Source organism: Macrobrachium nipponense, chromosome 5 (genome assembly GCF_015104395.2).
Source record: "Macrobrachium nipponense isolate FS-2020 chromosome 5, ASM1510439v2, whole genome shotgun sequence".
NCBI classification, from domain to species: Eukaryota; Metazoa; Arthropoda; class Malacostraca; order Decapoda; family Palaemonidae; genus Macrobrachium; species Macrobrachium nipponense.
In genome coordinates this window covers 22,237,448-22,243,645 of record NC_061107.1, presented here as the reverse complement: position 1 = coordinate 22,243,645, position 6,198 = coordinate 22,237,448, and positions in this window count along the sequence as shown.

The window sequence follows — 6,198 nt, the reverse complement described above, 5'->3', positions numbered from 1 at the left end:
TTCATTACTGGGATCCCACGAGAATTCAAGAATCTTCGGTTCGTCAAAGTCCTTAGCTGCAATACAAATCCCCTCCGGAGCGAGGGATGAAGTATTAACGAAATTTGATATAAAAAGAAAAATAGGTGAGGGAGACAGTGTGTCAAACTACTTCGTTTCTTTTATATTATGTGAAGAGACTCTAGCTTTTGTTTTTTCACTTTGCCCTTATTGGATTTCGCATAGAACAACAGAGGAAGCCCACGAACGCATTAAAGAACTAATACCAGGTAACTTCAAAATAAAGATTCCTCTTTTGTAGGATTTTGACAAATAAAAAATTGTATGAGATGTACTCATCATAACTTCCTTTCATTATTTATCTTACATATTTTACATTCCCGTTCATTCGCCTTCCATTTATCTTTTGTGCATTTTCACATTTGAATTTAAAAATTAATGTTCCCTATTTCTGAACTTAGGCTCTCTATTGTTCTAAACATTCCTCAGATCACCATATCCCTAAATCTTGTCTTTGTCGTACCAAAACAAATGTAAATCACCATTTTGTATCAGTATCGTGGAAAATATTTCCTGCTCTGACTGAAAATAATGTAATCTTTGACAATAAGTCTGCTATTGTAACAACATGGATATTAGCATGGTTAACTTTACATTTCACTTATATCCATAACTGGGTGACAAACCTCAGAGTTTGTTATAAGAAAGACAATGGCAGCCAGTAGCCTAGAAGAAAAGACACTGGAAGCCAGTGGCCTATAAGAGAGGGCATTGGCAGCCAGTAGCCTATAGGAAAAGACACTGGCAGCCATTAGACTATAAGAAAAGACACTGGCAGCCATTAGCCTATAAGAAAAGACACTGGCAGCCAGTAGCCTATAAAAAAAGACACTGGCAGCCAGTAGCCAATAAGAAAAGACACTGGCAGCCATTAGCCTATAAAAAAGACACTGGCAGCCATTAGCCTATAAGAAAAGACACTGGCAGCCAGTAGCCTATAAGAAAAGGCACTGGCAGCCATTAGCCTATAAAAAAAGACACTGGCAGCCAGTAGCCTAGAAGAAAAGACACTGGCAGCCAGTAGCCAATAAAAAAAGACACAGGCAGCCAGTAGCCTATAAAAAAAACACTGGCAGCCAATAAGCCTATAAGAAAAGACACTGGCAGCCAGTAGCCTAAAAGAAAAGACACTGGCAGCCATTAGCCTATAAAAAAAAGACACTGGCAGCCAGTAGCCTACAAAAAACACACTGGCAGCCAGTAGCCAATAAGAAAAAGACAGAGGCACATTAGCCTATTAGGAGAAACACTATAGGAAAAGACAGTACTGCAGACAGTAGCCAATAAGAAAAGACACTGGCAGCCAATAAGCCTATAAGAAAAGGCACTGGCAGCCAGTTGCCTATAAGAGAAGCCATTGGCAGCTGGCAGCCTATAGGAAAAGACACTGGCAGCCATTAGCCTATAAGTAAAGACATTGGCAACCAGTAGCCCATAAAAAACACACTGGCAGCCAGTGAGCCTATAAGGGTAGACACTAGCAGCCATTAGCCTATAAGAAAAGACAATGATAGCCAGTAGCCAATAAAAAAGACACTGGCAGCCAGTAGCCTATAAGAAAAGACACTGGCAGCCAGTAGCCTATAGAAAAGACACTGGCAACCAGTAGCCTATAAGAAAAGACACTGGCAGCCAGTAAGCCTATAAGAAAAGACACTGACAGCCAGTAAGCCTATAAGAAAAGACACTGGCAGCCAGTAAGCCTATAAGAAAAGATACTGGCAGCCAGTAAGCCTATAAGAAAAGACACTGGCAGCCAGTAAGCCTATAAGAAAGATGATGGTAGCAAAGAAAGCCTTAAAGAAAAGACCCACTGGTAACCATTAAGCCTATAAAGAAAAGACACTGGCAAGCCAGTAAGCCTAAAAAGAAAAAAGATGTGATAGCCAGTAAGCCTATAAGAAAAGACCACTGGAGCCAGTAAGCCTTAAAAGAAAAAGATGCTGGTAGTCAGAAAGCCTAAAAGAAAAAGACACTGCAGCATTAAGCTTATAGGAAATGACACTGGCCAAGCCATTAAGCCTATAAGAAAAAGAACCATGGCAGGCAGTAAGCTTAAATATAAGAAATAACACTGGCAAGCAGGCATTTAAGCCTATAAAAGAAACTGAACCATGCCAAAAAGGCCAGGTATTAAACCTATAAAAAGAATGAACTGCAACCAGCCATAAGCCTATAAGAAAAGACACTGGCAGCCAGAGGGTTTAAGCCTGAAGAAATGAACACACTGGCAACCAATAATCCTATAAGGAAAAAGACACTGGCAATCCATTAAGCCATAATAAGAAATGACACTGGCAGCCCAATAAGCCTTAATAATATAAGAAATGACACTGGGCAACCAAGTTAGCCTATAAAGAAAAGACACTGGTGGGCAGCACCGTAAACCTATAAAAAAGAAAATGACACTGACAGCCAGTAAATAAGAAGAACACTGTAAGCTATAGGGAAAAGGGACACTGGCACCAGTTAGCTATAAGAAAAAAGACAATGACAGCAGAGTTAAGTCTATAAGAAAAGACACTGACAGCCATGGTATAAACTATCAAGAAAAGACACTATGGGCAACCAGTTAGCCGTAAGATAAAGGAAAAAAAGACAATGGCAGCCAGTAAGCCTTATAGAAGACAAAAGGAGCCATGGCAATCCACATGGCCAGTTAGCCTATAAGAAAAGACACTGGCAGCAGTTAGCTTATAAGAAAAGACACTGGCAGCCAGTAAGCCTATAAGAAAAGACACTGGCAACCAGTTAGCCTATAAGAAAAGACACTGGCAGCCAGTAAGCCTATAAGAAAAGACACTGGCAACCAGTTAGCCTATAAGAAAAGACGCACTGTCAGCCATGTATTAGCTTATAAGAAAAGACACTGGTAGCCAGTAAACCGTATAATGAAAAGACACTGACAACCCAGTTAGCCTATAAGAAAAGACACTGGTAACCAGTTAGCCTATAATAAAAGACACTGGCAGCCAGTAAGCCGTATAAGAAAGAAAAACACTGCAAACCAGTTAGCTTATAAGAAAAGACATTGGTAGCAGTTAAACCTATAAGAAAAGACAATGACAACCAGTTAGCCTATAAGAAAAGACATGGTAGCAGTTAACCTGTAGAAAAGACACCTGTCAGCCAGTAAGCCTATAAGAAACAAAAGACATTCGCACCATTAGCCTATAAAGAAAAAAAACACTGGCAGCCAATAAGCCTATAAGAAAAGACACTGGCAACCAGTAGCCTATAAGAAAAGACACTGGCAAGCCAATAAGCCTAATAAAAAGACACTTTGGAACCAGTAACTTATAAAAAAAAGGCTGCCCAGCCTAGCCTATAAGAAAAGGACACTGGCAGCCAGTTAAATTCTGTAAGAAAAGACACTGGCAGCTAGTAAAGCTATAAAGAAAAGGACACTGGCAGTCAGTAAGCGTATAAGAAATAGAACTGATAGCCAGTTAGCCTATAAGAAAAGACACTGGCAGCCAGTAAGCCTATAAGAAAAGACACTGGCAACCAGTAGCCTATAAGAAAAGACACTGGCAGCCAGTAAGCCTATAAGAAAAGACACTGGCAGCCAGTAAGCCTATAAGAAATGACACTGGCAACCAGTTAGCCTATAAGAAAAGACACTGGCAGCCAGTAAGCCTATAAGAAATGACACTGGCAGCCAGGAAGCCTATAAGAAATGACACTGGCAGCCAGTAAGCCTATAAGAAATGACACTGGCAGCCAGTAAGCCTATAAGAAAAGACACTGGCAACCAGTATGCCTATAAGAAAAGACACTGGCAGCCAGTAAGCCTATAAGAAAGACACTGGCAGCCAGTAAGCCTATAAGAAAAGACACTGGCAGCCAGTAAGCCTATAAGAAAAGACACTGGCAACCAGTTAGCCTATAAAAAAAGACTGGCAGCCAGTAAGCCTATAAGAAAAGATACCCGTATAGAAAAGACATAGCCAGTAAGAAGAAAAGACACTGGCAACCAGTTAGCCTATAAGAAAAGACACTGGCAACCAGTTAGCCTATAAGAAAAGACACTGGCAACCAGTAGCCTATAAGAAAAGACACTGGCAACCAGTTAGCCTATAAGAAAAGACACTGGCAACAGTTACGAACTATAAGAAAAGGTACTGGCAACCAGTAGCCTAAAGAAAAGACACTTGGCAAACCAGTTAGCCTATAAGAAAAGACACGGGCACAACCAGTAGACTATAGAAAAGACATCTGGCAACCAGTTAGCCTATAGAAAAGAGACTGGCAATCAGTATAGCCGATAGCAAAGACATTGGCAACCAGTTAGCCTATAAGAAAAGACACTGGCAACCAGTAAGCCTATAAGAAAAGACATTTGTGGCAAGCCAGGTAGCATATACAAGAAAAGAGACTGGCAACCAGTTAGCTATAAGAAAAGATATTGGCAACCAGTTAGCTATAAGAAAAAGACATTGCTAGGCCTTAAAAAGAACCTTGGGCAACCAGTTAGCCATATAATAAGAAATAGACTGGCAACCAGTTAGTTCCTATAAGGAAAAAAGACACTGGGCAACCAGTTAGCCTATAAACAAAAGAAAAGACTGGCAACCAGTTAGCCTATAAGAAATGACACTGGCAACCAGTAAGCCTATAAGAAAAGAAAAACACAAATGGCAAGCCAGTAGCCTATAAGAAAAAAAGACACTGGCAACCATAATGCCTATAAGAAAAAAGACACTGGCAGCCAATAAGCCCATAAGAAATGACACTGGCAGCCAGTAAGCCTATAAGACAAGACACTGGCTAGCCATTAAGCCTAATAAAGACAAAAAGGATCACTGGCAACCATTAAGCCTATAAGTAATAAGACACTGGCGGAGCCAGTAAGACTAAAGGAATGACACTGGAGCCAGTAAGCCTATAAGAAATGACACTGGCCGCCAGGAAGCCTATAAGAAATGACACTGGCAGCCATTAAAGCCCTATAAGAAATGACCACTGGCACCAGTAGCTTATAAAAAAAAACTGACAGCCAATAGCCTATAAGAAATGACACTGGCAATCAGTAGCTTATAAAAAAAAACTGGCAGCCAGTAGCCTACCAGTAGCCTATAAGAAATGACACTGGCAACCAGTAGCTTATAAAAAAAACTGACAGCCAGCAGCCTATAAGAAATGACACTGGCAACCAGTAGCTTATAAAAAAAACTGGCAGCCAGTAGCCTACCAGTAGCCTATAAAGAAATGACACTGGCAACCAGTAGCTTATAAAAAAAACTGCAGCCAGAGCCTATAAGAAATGACACTGGGCAGCCAGTATCTTATAAAAAAAAAAAACTGGCAGCCAGTAGCCTATAAGAAATGACACTGGCAGCCAGTAGCTTATAAAAAAAAAAACTGGCAGCCAGTAGGCCTATAAGAAACGACACTGGCAACCAGTAGCTTATAAAAAGAAAAAAACTTGGCAGCACCCAGTAGCCTATAAGAAAATGACACTGGCAAGCCAAGTAGCTTATAAAAAAAAAAAACTGGCAACCAGTAGCCTATTAAGAAAATAGACACTGGCAGCCAGTAAGCCTATAGGAACAAAAGACACTGGCAACCATTAAGCCTATAAGAAAGTGACACTGGACAACCAGTAGCTTATAAAAAAAAACTGGCAAGCCAGTAAGCCTATAGAAAAAATGACACTGTCAGCCAGGAAGCCTATAAAGAAATGACACTGGCACGACAGTTAAGCCCTATACGAAACTGGACACTGGCAAACCAGTAGCTTATAAAAAAACAAAAAAAAAATTGGATGCCTAGTAGGCCTATAAGAAATGGACACCTGGGGGCAGCCAGGAAGCATATAAGAAATGACACTGGCAGCCAGTATTGCCTATAAGAAGAAAAACACTGGGCATAGTCAGTAAGCCTATAAAAAAGACACTGGTAGCCATTAGCCTATAAGAAAAGACACTGATAGTTAGTAGCCTATAAGAAAAGACACTGGCAGCCATTAGCCTATAAAAAAGACACTGGTAGTCAGTAAGCCTATAAAAATGACACTGTCAATCAGTAGCCTATAAGATAAGACACTGGCAGCCAGTAAGATTATAATAAAAAATAATAATGAATGTGCGATGTACTTCTAGACGCAACTAGTGGCACCAAAGACAATCCTGCAGG